The sequence below is a fragment of the Phyllobates terribilis genome, unplaced genomic scaffold (genome assembly GCF_046119375.1).
Source record: "Phyllobates terribilis strain yellow unplaced genomic scaffold, ASM4611937v1 Scaffold_1__5_contigs__length_1240528914, whole genome shotgun sequence".
Classification (NCBI taxonomy): Eukaryota; Metazoa; Chordata; class Amphibia; order Anura; family Dendrobatidae; genus Phyllobates; species Phyllobates terribilis.
In genome coordinates this window covers 1,030,972,914-1,030,987,946 of record NW_027362761.1, presented here as the reverse complement: position 1 = coordinate 1,030,987,946, position 15,033 = coordinate 1,030,972,914, and the positions used below count along the sequence as shown (strand labels likewise).

The 15,033-nt window shown below is 44.2% G+C and overlaps 1 protein-coding gene across 1 annotated transcript in view; it reads left to right on the top strand.

Moving 5' to 3' along the window:
* RXFP1 (relaxin family peptide receptor 1) overlaps positions 1–15,033 on the top strand; it is a 575,874-nt gene that overhangs the window by 407,400 nt on the left and 153,441 nt on the right. The window lies entirely within an intron of this gene.

The window sequence follows — 15,033 nt, the reverse complement described above, 5'->3', positions numbered from 1 at the left end:
GCCACCTTACATACCTCCCCCCTCTGCCTAAAGCCGTGGGGCTTTGCACCTTCTACCACAAGACACGGGATTCTGGGGAGAGCATCGGCATTACTATTTAACTTCTCGACTTTATGTTCTACATGGAAGCTGAAATTCTGCAGGGCTAGAAACCAGCAAATAACTCAAGCATTTTCCCCTTTTTCTCCGTCATCCACCTGAGAGGGGGGGGCATGGTCTGATACTAATTTAAATTTTTGCCCTAACAGATAGTATTGCAATGTGTTCACCGCCCACTTTATGGCCAAGCATTACTTTTCTACGATGGAATAATTCTTCTCACATGCCGCCAGCTTCTTACTTAGGTAGAGAACGGGGTGGTCCTTCCCGTACACATCCTGAGAAAGGACCACTCCTAATCTGACTTCTGAGGTGTCTGTCTGGAGTACAAATTCCTTCTTAAAGTTGGGAGCAACCAGAACCGGCTGCTTACACAGAGCTATTTTCAGTTCTTGGAACACCGTTTCCGCAGTTCATTTGGCCATAGCTGATTTTGTCTCCTTAAAGAGGTCGGTCAGGGGTGCGGCCATCATGGCAAAATTTGGGAGGAACCTCCTGTAGTACTCCACAATTCCCAGAAAGGCTCTAACTTGCTTCTTTGAGAGCAGTCTCAGCTAGTTTAAGATTGCATCCACTTTACTGATCTGGGCTTTGATCTTGACTCTACCATACTATATATCCTAGGTATTTGGCCTCTTCTTTCCCCATGCACTTTTTTTGAATTTATAGAAAAACTCGCCTTACTGAGAGCATCAAACACTGCCTAGACCTTTCTAGATGACTTCCCCAATCCTGGCTGAAGATTACGATATCGTCCAGGTATGTCGCGGCGTAATTCTTCTGGGGTGCAAGGATCTGGTCCATGGGCCTCTGGAAGGTGGCTGGATCTTCCTGTAGTCCAAACGGCGTCCATACGTATTGAAAGCATTTGTCAGGCATAGAGAAAGCCATCTTCTCATTGGCTTTTTGTGACATGGAGATCTTCCAATATCTCTTCGTTAAATCCTAGGTGGTTATGTACATTGCCAGTCCAAGTCTCTTGATCAACACATCGACACACGGGATTGGATATGTGTCGAACTTGGAGACTTCATTCAGCTTCCTATAATCATTACAGAACCTCTATTCGCCATTGGGTTTTGGAAACAGGACAGTCAGGCTAGACCATCCTCTTTTGGATTCCTCAATGACTCCGAGATTGAACATACACCTTACTTCTTTAGCGATCAGCTCTTGTCGGGCCTCGGGAATTCAATAGGGCTTCAAGTTCACCCGCACATGGGGTTCTGTTAATACCTCTTGTTCTATGACCTTGGTAAACCCGGGCAAATCTGAAAACAGGTCCCTGTTCTGCTGCAGCAATTCAAAACACTGCTGTTTTTGGGCTTTTGACAGTGTCTCCGCAATTGTCACTCCTTTAATATCTGCTTCCGGCTTGACCAGCAAACATGGAGTTTCCATGGGCTCCCTGTCTTGCCGTGGCTTGATGAGATTGATGTGGTACAATTGGTACAGTTTATGTCTTTCTGGTTGATGAACCTTCTAGTTCACTTCAGCAAGCTTCTTCACCACTTCATAGGGGCCTTCACATTTGGCCAAGAACTTGCTCTCCACTGTGGGAATAAGTATGAGGACTCGGTCCCGGGGCTGAACTGCCTCACCCTGGCTCACCGATTTTAGACCCTAGCTTGAGCCTCTTGTGCCTGAAGATGTCCTTTCACGATGGACATCACCATCACAATCCTTTCCTGGATTTTGGTGACGTGCTCGATGATGCTCCGGTGGGGCGTGACTTTTGCTTCCCAAGTTTCCTTCTCTATATCAAGGAGGCCCCGCGGAAGTCAGCCATACAAAAGTTCAAACGGGGGGAATCTGTTGTTGTTCTCCGACAACAGATATGGAAGGAGACAGTTCCGGTCTCGACCGTCCTTTTCTATGACATTCTTAAGCATACTCTTCAATGTTTTATCCCCAGGCCATCCGTCTGGGGATGGTAAACTAGCGTCTTCAGTTGTGTAATTTTCAGGGCCTTACACAGTTCCCTCATCACCTTAGTCATGAAGGGTGTTCCTTGGTTGTTCAGAATCTCTCTCAGTAATCCTGTTCAGGAAAAAAAGGGGACCAACTCGCGGGCTATACTTTTCGCAGAGGAGTTTCTCAGGGGAACCTCTTCAAGGTACCATGTAGCATACTCATGGATGACCAATATATATTGATGCCCATGAGCAGAATTAACCAGGGGACAGACCAAGTCAATTGCATTTCTCTCAAACTGCACTTTTATGATAGGTAATGTCATGAGGGGACTTCGAATGTCGGAGGTGGGACAGGACCTGCAATACTTTTTCGGTGACATCTGGGCCAATAGAACCTCCGCATGACCCGTTCTTGAATATTATCCACCTATAGATGGTCACTCAAAACATGTGAATGGGCCATGTCCAACACCCTCCGTCTATAGGGTCCAGGTACCAACAATTGTTCCACTATCTCCTCTCTCACCTTAGTAACCCAGTACAATAAATCCCCACTCAACATAAAATAGGGAAACTTGGTGTCAGCCCCCGGCTCCTGCGCTATACCGTTTATGATAGTTACATTATTGAACACCTTCTTCAGAGTTAGGTCCTTATGTTGGGTGGACCCAAAATTTTCGTCAGTCACCCCTCAATGATGTCAGCCTCAGGGGACACTACCTTCTAATCCCCCACAAGGACACAGAAGGGAAACCCATCAGGCTCTGGGTATGGTGACACTTCTTTAGGGGTGACCCATCTTTTATTCGAGCAACTGAGCCCTGTCTCCTTTCCCAATAAGTCCCAAAACAAACAAAAGTCCCAGCCTTTGATAATGGGGTGCAATAAGCCCTGAACCACATCGACCTCGTGGGACTTAGTACCTTGGGCCATTTCAATGTCCACTCTGGCCCCTGGATAGTCTTTAGCATCCCTGTGGATGCAGCGGATGCCAACCTTCTTCCCAGGGACCAGCTGGAGGGGAAGTGTGGCCCTCCCTGAGTCTAGCAATCCAGTCACTTTTAGACTATCTACCTTTACAGTACAAGCTTTTGGCCCCTCGCTGGGTGAACTGTTCACACTGCAGGCTGGATATGCATAGTATGAACAGTGGCATCCCAGGTTACAGTCCATCTGCTGGGAGGTCAGGGGACAATGGTTGGCTATATGGCCTGTGCCTTGGCATTTCCACAATATAATATCGCCAGCTGGGACCTTTGGCATTACCTCCCCAACCCCTTTGGACCTTGAATGCCCCACCCACTTTTGGGCATCCGCCCCTGTTGGGACCCCCAGTATGCAGTGGGTTGCCTCCCCAAGGAACTCTCAACCCCTTGGATACCTTTTGACCAGTCCGACCAGGTCTTCGATGTTCCGGGGATCCCTCTTGGCAACCCAAGTCTGTATTGGCCTCGGAAGTGAGTGGAAGAACCGGTCCACCACCACACGCTCTACCATCTGCGCAGGGGTAGAGGACTCTGGCTGCAACCATTTTTGGACCAGGTGCAGCAGATCAAACAATTGTTAGCGAGGGGTTTTGTCACATTGAGACACCCAGCGGTGGACCCCTTGTGTCCTGACAGTCATTGTCACCACCAAGCGCACCAAAATTTCATTTTTCATCTTTGCCATCTTGTAAGGCTAAGTCATAGTAGGCTTTCTGGGCAGAGCCGGCTCCAGGTTTTTCTGGGCCCCGGGCGAAAGAGTCTCAGTGGGCCCCTATAACACATACCACGATTCATGATGCACAGATACCGCAGAGAAATATATATATATAGTACAATGCAAAGATTTCACCTCTTACATTACATGAGTGAAATCTATTGTAAATTCCACAATAGCTCTGAAACCGGTGAATCGCTCCACACAGAATACTGGCCCCCATATAAGGCTCCATACGGAATACTGGCCCCCATATAAGGCCCCATACGGAATACTGGCCCCCATATAAGGCTCCATATGGAATACTGGCCCTCATATAAGGCTCCATACGGAATACTGGCCCCCATATAAGGCTCCATACGGAATACTGGCCCCCATATAAGGCTCCATACGGAATACTGGCCCCCATATAAGGCTCCATACGGAATACTGGCCCCCATATAACGCACCATACAGGATACTGGTCCCCTTATAAAGCTCCATACAGGATACTGGCCCCTATATAACGCTCCATACAGGATACTGGTCCCCTTATAACGCTCCATACAGGATACTGGCCCCCATATAACGCTCCATGCAGGCTGTTACCCCCCACATAATGCCCCATACAGGCTGTCCCCCCCTTATAATGCTCCATGCAGGCTGTTACCCCCCACATAATGCCCCATACAGGCTGTCCCCCCCCTTATAATGCTCCATGCAGGCTGTTCCCCCCCACATAAAGCACTATGCAGGCTGTCCCCCCCCCTTATAATGCCCCATGCAGGCTGTTCCCCCCCTTATAATGCCCCATGCAGGCTGTCACCCCTACTCTTTATAATACCCCATGCACGATGTACCCCCTCCTCTCTTTATAATGCCCCATGCAGGATGTCACCCCCTCTCTTTATAATGCCCCATGCAGGATGTCACCCCCTCTCTCTGTAATGCCCCATGCCCCCTCCTCCTCACCTGCAGCTGCTCGGGTCCGGACTCCAGCGTCGTCGGTATCTTCCCGCTCTGCGCTCCCTGTGATGGCTCAGGGGAGCGCGCGGTGGAAAGACGTCACCACGCCCTCTGACCTGAGACGTCACAGGGAGCGCAGAGCGGGAAGACGGCAGATCTGCAGAGGCACGGGGAGAGGTAAGTATCCGGCTGCCGGGGCCCTGAGCAAGCGGGAGAGAAGGGCGGGCGCTGACACCGCTCTCCTCGCCCATAGCCCGGCGGGGTGCGCGACCGCCAGTGGGCCCCTCTGCCTGCTCAGGGCCCCGGCACTTGCCCGGGTGCGCCGGGTGCTGACGCCGGCCCTGTTTCTGGGTCTCCCCAGTTAAGTATGGCGCCACACATTGGTCTGGCGGGAGTTTCTCCCTCTTGGCGACCCTTTCAAAAATGGTCAAAAAGGCCTCTGTTGTCACTCGGGGTCATTTTCTGTAGGGCTTCCATTAATGTCTTCTAGATGGAAAAATCATAAGCTGACCGAGGAGTCGGATCTGTGGCCATGCCACGAACCGCCTCTGTGAGCAATTCAATCTACTGCTGCTGTTGTCAGTGCTGGACTTGTTGCTGCTGCTGCTGTTGCTGTAGCTGCTGCTGGATCTGTTGCATAAGCAGCTTACTTGTCTCCTGTTGTGCCAGCTGTAGCTGGAGCCCTGCGCCCAATCAGCGCTGGTGTCATTGTCCCTCCCACAGACGTATAAGTAGTCAACAAGAAGTGAGAGCTGTGACTGGCTGCTCACTTTCTCTTGATTAGGAAGTGAGAAGGGGTTGTTCTAGTAGTAGACAAGTCCTTTAAAAGGGTTTTTGAGGATTCCAATATTGATGGCCTAATATTAGGATAGGCCATCAATATTAGAATGGTTGGAATCTGACTCTAGAGACTCTTGCTGATCAGATATTTGACTAAATTTCTCACATTGCTCTGTCTACCTGCACACTATATTTTCAGATTTTAAAGGGAACCTGAGAGCAGGATTTATATCTAATAAATGGAACAAGTCAGTCAATAAATGCTACCCAAACCACCCACACTGCTGCATGATTGTCTTGGCAGGCTTATCACTGCACCACTCCATGTGACTGACAGGTCTCTCCCAGTGTACACACATGAGAGAGAGCTGAAATGTAGCTTGGGTTGGTGACTAAAGGATCCATACATTTTCACTATTTTGGATGTGCTGCCTCTTTTTTTGAATTTTTATATAATTGACAGGAAGCTTTGCCAGTTTCCTTGGGGGAGAATTGCACCAATTAAGGCAGTCCTATTGTTATTCTATGTAAGGGCCGAAAGTGTTGGCACCCTTGAAATTGTTCCAGAAAATGTTTTGTTATACACATGTTTATTTTCTTTCTGTGTATTGGAACAATACAAAAAAACAGGAAAAAAGGCAAATTGGACATAATTTCACACAAAACCGCAAAAATTGTTGGCATCCTCAACTTAATATTTGGTTGCACGCCCTTTGGAATAAATTACTGCAATCAATCATTTCCTATAATCATCAACAAGGATTTTACATCTCTCAACTGGAATTTTTGACCACTCTTCTTTTGCAAACTACTCCAGGTCTCTCATATTGGAAGGGTGCCTTCTCCCAACAGCAATGTTAAGATCTCTCAACAGGTGTGAAATGGAATTTAGATCCGAACTCATTGCTGGTGCTTCTTGAAGTATGTTTGGGGTCATTGTCCTGCCGGAAGACCCATAACCTAGGAGGCAAACCCAGCTTTCTGACACTGGGCACTACATTGCTAAAATCCTTTGGTAATCTTCAGCTTTCATGATGCCTTGCACACAGTCAAGGCAACAAGTACCAGAGGCAGCAAAACACCCCATCACTCTCCTTCTTGGTCAAATAGCCCTTACACAGCCTGGAGATGTGTTTGGGGTCATTATCCTGTTGAAAAATAAATGATGGTCCAACTAAACGCAAACCGGATGGAATAACATGCTGCTGCAAGATGCTGCGGTAGCCATGCTGGTTCAGTATGCCTTCAATTTTGAATAAATCCCCAACAGTGTCACCAGCAAAGCACCCCCACACCATCACACCTCCTTCTCCATGCTTCACGGTGGGAACCAGGCATGTAGAGTCCATCCGTTCACCTTTTCTGCGTCGCACAAAGACACGGTGGTTGGAACCAAAGATCTCAAAGTTGGAATCATCAGACCAAAGCACAGATTTCCACTGGTCTAATCTCCATTCCTTGTGTTCTTTAGCCCAAACAAGTATCTTCTGCTTGTTGCCTGTCCTTAGCAGTGGCTTCCTAGCAGCTATTTTACCATGAAGGCATGCTGCACAAAGTCTCCTCTTAACAGTTGTTGAAGAGATGTGTCTGCTGCTAGAACTCTGTGTGGCATTGACCTGGTCTCTAATCTGAGCTGCTGTTAACCTGCGATTTCTGAGGCTGGTGACTCGGATAAACTTATCCTCAGAAGCAGAGGTGACTCTTGGTCTTTCTTTCCTGGGGCGGTCCTCATGTGAGCCAGTTTCTTTGTGGCGCTTGATGGTTTTTGCAACTGCACTTGGAGACACTTTCAAAGTTTGCCCAATTTTTCGCACTGACTAACCTTCATTTCTTAAAGTAATGATGGCCACTTGTTTTTCTTTACTTAGAATTTGTATTATGGCAAGAAAAAAGCAGCTAACAGTCTATTCAGTAGGACTATCAGCTGTGTATCCACCAGACTTCTGCACAACACAACTGACGGTCCCAACCCCATTTATAAGGCAAGAAATCCCACTTATTAAACCTGACAGGGCACACCTGTGAAGTGACAACCATTTCCATCAAAGCAAAAGGTGGCTACTTTGAAGAACCTAGAATATAATACATATTTTCAGTTGTTTCACACTTTTTTGTTAAGTATATAATTCCACATGTGTTAATTCATAGTTTTGATGCCTTCAGTGCGAATGTACAATTTTCATAGTCATGAAAATACAGAAAACTCTTTAAATGAGAAGGTGTGTCCAAACTTTTGGTCTGTACTGTATGTACATTGGGAAAATAAGTATTTGATACACTGTCACTTGCAACTTTCCCCACCTACAAAGAATGGAGAGGTCTGTATTTTTTATCGTAGATAAACTTCAACTGTGAGAGACAGAATATAAAAAAAAATCCAGAAAATCACACTGCATGATTTTTAAATAATTTAATTGAATTTTATTGCACGAAATAAGTAAATGATCACCTACCAACCAGAAAGAATTCTGGCTCTCACAGACCTGTTAGTTTTTCTTTAAGAAGCCCTCCTGCTCTGCACTCATTACTTATATTTGTTGCACCTATTTGAACTCATTTACTGTATGAAAGACGCCTGTCCACAGACTCAATCAATCACATGGCCAACCTCTCCACCATGGCCAAGTCCAAAGAGCTGTCTAAAGACTCCAGGGACAAAATTGTAGACGTGCACAAGGCTGGCATGGGCTACAGGACAATAGGCAAGCAGCTTGGTGAGAAGGTAACAACTGTTGGCACAATTATTAGAAAATGGAAGAAACACAAGATGACTGTCAATCTTCCTCCGTCTGGGGCTCCATGCAAGAACTCGCCTTGTGGGGTAAGAATGATTCGGAGAAAGGTCAGGAATCAGCCCAGAAGTTCATGTGAGAATGTGGTCAATGACCTGAAAAGAGCTGGGACCACAATCTTAAACATTACCATTAGTAACACACTACACGTTGTGGATTAAAATCCTACAGGGCACGCAGTCCCCCTGCTCATGCCAGCACATGTCCAGGCCCATTTGAAGTTCACCAATTACTATCTGGATGATCCAGAGGAGACATGGGAGAAAGTCATGTGGCCAGATGAGACCAAAATATAACTTTTTGGTATCAACTCTATTTGCCGTGTTTGGAAGAAGAAGGATGAGTACAGCCCCAAGAACACCATCCCTACCATGAAGCATGGTGGGGGAAACATCATACTTTGGGGGTGCTTTTCTGCAAAGGGCACAGGACAATTTCACCATATTAAAGGGATGCTTGATGGGGTCATGTGTAGTGAGATTTTGGATAACAACCTCCTTCCCTTAGTAAAAGCATTGGAGATGGGTGGTGGTTGGGTCTTCCAGCAAGACAATGACTCTAAACACACAGCCAGGAGTGGCTCCGTTAGAAGCATTTCAAGGTCCTGGAATAGCCTAGTCTCCAGACCTGAACCCAATAGAAAATCTTTGTAGGGAGCTGAAACTTAATTTTGCCCAGTGACAGCCCTGAAACCTGAAAGATCTGGAGAAGATCTGTATGGACGAGTGGGTCAAAATCCCTGCTGCAGTGTGTGCAAACTTTGTCAAGAACTACAGGAAACGTCTGACTTCTGTAATTGCAAACAAAGGTTTCTGTACCAAATATTAAGTTCTGTTTTTCTATTGTATCAAATACTTATTTCATGCAATAAAATGCTAATTAATTATGTAAAAATCATAGAATATGTTTTTCCAGATTTTTATTAAGATTCTGTCTCTCACACTTGAAGTGTACCTATAATAAAAATAACAGACTTCTCCATTCTTTGTAGGTGGGAAAACTTGTAAAATCGTCAGTGTATCAAAACCTTATTTTCCGCACTGTATATATATTCTGTACCATTATTTTTATGGTGGTTTCCCTTTATCGCATTACATGAGTCCCCTTTTCACCTGCAGGATTATGGTATATCTTACTGTTCTGGGTTTTTCCTAGAAACACATTCTGGTCTTTTGCATATTTCTATGTACAGTTTAGTTTTACTGAGCTCCAGACATCTGAGGCACCAGAAATAAAAACAAAGTTTCTCCTAAGAAAAAAATGCTGATGCCTTTCATTTCTGGCATACACATTGAACATTCTGACTTGGTGGGATGAACGGAGTAAGCACAGAGATCCACTAGTGGTGCATTGGATTTTTCTGCAAGTTTTAAACAGCATGGTTTTAGTTATTTCATTAACCCATTCCCTTAGTAGCCCATTTTCATTTCAGTGCTTTTTTTCCTCCTCTTCTTCCGAGAGCCATAACTATTTAATTTTTACATCCAGATAGCCATATATTTCTAGACCTGTAATTTTTCTGTTTTCCCATCGACTGAGCTATGTGAGAGCTTGTTTTTTGTGTGATGAACCGTCAATTTAATTGATACCATTTTTGGCTGTATACAACATTTTGATCTGTTTTTATTGCATTTTTTAGGGAGGTGTAGTAAAACCGATCGTGTTAATTAATTTAAAATCTTCATAGATCAAACTTTTATGAACATGGTGATTCCAAATGTTTGTTTTTTGTATTTTTTTTCTATTCTTTATTTTCAGTGCAGGAAAAAGGGAGTAATTTTAACTTTTATATTTAAAAAAAAAATTTGGAAAACTGTTATATTTTTACATTTTTTAGCCTGCAATCGTCCAATAGTATATATTATATAATATAATTTCACAGTATTGCAGTATGTAGTGTAAATCTTGAGCTTCAGAGGCCTCCCAGATGGCGGCACCAGGGGCCTCAAGCTGGCCTTCATCTGACATATTAACCCAACAGTGCCATGTAATCGTGTTACAGGACACCGATGGGAGCCAGTAAGCCAAGCAGCAGAGAGCATTCCATTTAAATGCCACTGTCAGAGATTGACAGCGATGTTTTAAGGGTTAACAGCTGGATCTCATCTCCAAATGTAATCCTCCCTGCAATCACATACATGTATTTGGTATTGTGTTAAAGGGTTAAAAGTGAAGTCTTAAAGAAAAAGGTATTTCTGCTATTATACACACGGTAAGACTGTGCAATTAAAGATGACTTATATGTGAAGTAATAACATAATTGCTGATGTCTATAGCGCACCAGACACATACAGTGGTGGCCAAAAGTATTGGCACACCTGCAATTCTGTCAGATAATACTCAGTTTCTTCCTGAAAATGATTGCAATCACAAATTCTTTGGTATTATTATCTTCATTTAATTTGTATTCAATGAAAAAACACAAAAAGAATTGTCCTAAAGCCAAATTGGATACAATTCCACACCAAACCTAAAAAAGGGGGTGGACAAAAGTATTGGCACTGTTTGAAAAATCATGTGATGCTTCTCTAATTCATGTAATTAACAGCACCTGTAACTTACCTGTGGCACCTAACAGGTGTTGGCAATAACTAAATCACACTTGCAGCCAGTTAACATAGATTAAAGTTGACTCAACCTCTGTCCTGTGTCCTTGTGTGTACCACATTGAGCATGGAGAAAAGAAAGAAGACCAAAGAACTGTCAGAGGACTTTAGAAACCAAATTGTGAGGAAGCATGAGCAATCTCAAGGCTACAAGTCCATCTCCAAAGACCTGAATGTTCCTGTGTCTTCTGTGCGCAGTGTCATCAAGAAGTTTAAAGCCCGTGGCACTGTGGCTAACCTCCCTAGATGTAGACGGAAAAGAAAAATTGACGAGAGATTTCAATGCAAGATTGTGCGGATGGTGGATAAAGAACCTCGACTAACATCCAAACAAGTTCAAGCTGCCCTGCAGTCCGTGGGTACAACAGTGTCAACCCGTACTATCCGTCGGCGTCTGAATGAAAAGGGACTGTATGGTAGGATACCCAGGAAGACCCCACTTCTTACCCTCAGACATAAAAAAGCCAGGCTGGAGTTTGCCAAAACTTACCTGAGAAAGCCTAAAACGTTTTGGAAGAATGTTCTCTGGTCAGATGAGACAAAAGTAGAGCTTTTTGGGAAAAAGCATCAACATAGAGTGTACAGGAAAAAAAAAGAGGCATTCAAAGAAAAGAACACAGTCCCTACAGCCAAACATGGCGGAGGTTCCCCGATGTTTTGGGGTTGCTTTGCTGCCTCTGGCATTGGACTGCTTGACCGTGTGCATGGCATTATGAAGTCTGAAGACTACCAACAAATTTTGCAGCATAATGTAGGGCCCAGTGTGAGAAAGTTGGGTCTCCCTCAGAGGTCATGGGTCTTCCAGCAGGACAATGACCCAAAACACACTTTCAAAAGCACTATAAAATGGTTTGAGAGAAAGCACTGGAGACTTCTAAGGTGGCCAGCAATGAGTCCAGACCTGAATCCCATAGAACACCTGTGGAGAGATCTCAAAAATGGCAGTTTGGAGAAGGCACCCTTCAAATATCAGGGACCTGGAGCAGTTTGCCAAAGAAGAATGGTCTACAATTCCAGCAGAGCATTGTAAGAAACTCATTGATGGTTACCGGAAGCAAATGTTCGCAGTTATTTTGGCTAAAGGTTGTGCAACCAAGTATTAGGCTGAGGGTGCCAATACTTTTGTCCGGCCCTTTTTTGGAGTTTTGTGTGAAATGATCAATGATTTGATTTTTGCTTCATTCTCTTTTGTGTTTTTTCCTTGCAAGCAAATTAAATGAAGATAATAATACCAAAGAATTTGTGATTTGCAATCATTTTCAGGAAGAAACTGAGTATTATCTGACAGAAATGCAGGGGTGCCAATACTTTTGGCCACCACTGTAATTCTGGGAGTCAGTGATTTTTTTATTCTTTGTTATATAACAGCACAATTCGCCGTTTATACATGTAATACATATTTCACATCCAAGCAATATAAACCATAATGTGAATTAAGGCTTCTCCTGTTACAATGTTCATCTAACTGATGTTATAAAACACAAGTACATAATGCGTCTCACAATTTTTTCAGCCTTGTTGACTCCATTGCTAATCTCCCTGAATCTCAGATAACGGAATGTGTATAAACAATTTATGCTTTGACCTCCTGCTAAACGTCTTTCACATAATCTGTGACGTTTCCACATTTGGCCTCATATACAATAGCTGGAAACTACAAATCGTAAATATATGTGACTTAAAACTACATTCTGTTCGGCCTGCCATCACAATGTCTCCGCATACACTGAAAGCCTTACAAGCTCTTATCAATGCAGTAGCCCTCGGGTATATGATATCAGGACCAACACCATGTTCTTCCATAGATAAGCAAAAGAATGAAGTATATATCCTCTACTTGCCCGGATTATGTCATAGACCATATCCCTTGTGTTGTTTAGAACTGCAGAAAAAAAAATGAAGAAAACCCGTTTCTTTAAGCTTACGCAACTGCAAATATATATAGCATTGTCATTGTGCACCTATCAATAGCATTTTTTCTGCAATAATCATTATGTGGAATATGAGCAGCTTTGAGTGATCTTCCTTCTGTGGATCCTCCTCGCCATGTACCGAGCAGTTGAGCTGATTCACTCTCTTTTCAATATTTGTTCGGAAAATCTTATAAGTAATCTTTTTCAGATGCCAAGAAATTTGTTGTGTTTGGACAGGTGTGTGGCTAACTACCGGGGAATGAGCTTTGGAGTCTGTTTCATGTCAGAGGGTCTTGCAATCAATATACTTTGATCTTGAGCTAATGTTCAGTTTCACAGAGGAATTCGTCACATTTGTGTTTTTTCGGCTACTTTCTGACATTCTGGTAGTGACTTGTTCACAGTTGCTCAGTGGTTAGTGCTGTTGCCTTGCAGTGCTGGGTCCCTGGGTTCAAATCCCACTGAGTATGATATCTGCAAGGAGTTTGTATGTTCTCCCTGTATTTGTGTGGGTTTCCTCCAGGTTCTCTGGTTGCCTCCCACAAGCCAAAGACATACTGATAGGGAATGTAGATTGTAAGCCCCAATGAGGGTAGCAATGATAATTGTCAGTAAAGTGCTGCGGTATATGATTGTGCTATATAAGTAAGCATAATAAATTGTCCATGTTTAATTTCAGTACATTCCAGAGTTGCGTGACAAGGTCAGTTGTGCTTCATTGGTTGTATTCTTCTCAAGGTCTCCACACACATTAGATAGCTGTCATTCAGTTGAAAGCTATCCCCCCCCCCCCCCCAACTCCACCCCCATAAATGTGTTTTCAAAGGAAAGAGCAGTGAAACCCGATGTCAGACCTGATCTCCTGAATAACAAAAAGGTCCGGCAATAAAAGTTAAACTGTCTGACCCCTATTTTCCTCAACATTATCAGTCATGAGGGTGGTTTAAGAAAGCCCCATACATATTAGTCTTATCCTGACGGTATTGGTGAGGTCAGATAACTTTAGTCTAATGTGTATGGGGGCCATTTTTACTCCATAATGGACATAAAGAATTCAATGGCACAGTTGAAACCATTCTACCGTATGATTAGACCAGGATGGCTACACTTTGCTACCCACTTGTCTTTTTGACCAGCAGACGACCATCACCCGCTGCTAGTTCATGAGTTGTTCTTCTTAGGTCTATTTTTGGTAGGTATTACTAACCAATGCATATCATGAATACCACATAAAACCTATAAAATGTTCAGATGATCTGGCCCAGTAATTGAGCCATCATTTGTAGCACATTTTCCAGCTTCCAGCACATCAAATTCAAGAACTGATTGTTCATTTGGTGCGTCATGTATCCCACCCAGTGACTGATGCCATTGTCACAACACAATGTTTTTCATTTCAGCTGTCAGTGATTTTAATGTTATTTCTGATTGATGTATTTAGCATAAAGAAATACAAATCTTAAATACAAGAATTGTATTAGATGGATGTGATTGTCGTCTCTTGTACTTGGCGGAGAATTGAATTAGACTGATGTGATTGTCTTTTTCTTGTTCCTGGTGGATATTTAACAGACATTGAATCAGCTCTTATTTTTGAAAAGGGAAAGAAATGAGAATAATACACATGAGTCTGTATCCTGAGGCAAAACACATGTTCTCAATTTTAAATTGTATTTTAAAACTGAGCACTTCAGTGTAAATAATCTGTCAATTCTTTGATGCATGGAATCCTTACAATTTCTGATTTTTAGAACAAAAATTATAGTTAATAGTGAAATATACAGAATGTATGTGTAACGGGTCTGGGAGGCGGAACCTCTGAGCTACTATACAAGGGGGCGGTCCTTGTAAGGGAGCGGGTGGCAATCAGGGATGACGGGCAGGCAGTCACAGCAGGTGACCGGGACAGTCTCTGAGTGGACGGGCTGGAGGTCACGGAAAGTGACCGGGGCAGTCTCTGGATAAACGGGCAGGGAGTTACGGCAAGTGACCGGGGCAGTCTCTGGATGAACGGGCAGGGAGTTACGGCAAGTGACCGGGGCAGTCTCTGGGTAAAGGGTAGGTACGACCTGTGATGGCAGAGCCTCCAGGTAGGCTAGCAGGCAGATGGTAGATGTGTGCTCCCAGGTGAGCAAGCGAGAGTCTCTGGAATGGTAGGTGGTCACAGCACGTGACGGCGAAGCCTCCAGGTAGGCTAGCAGGCAGGTAACAGGTGTGCGCTCCCAGGTGAGCGGGCAGGAGTCTCTGGAAAGGCAGATGGTCACAGCACGTGACGGCGGAG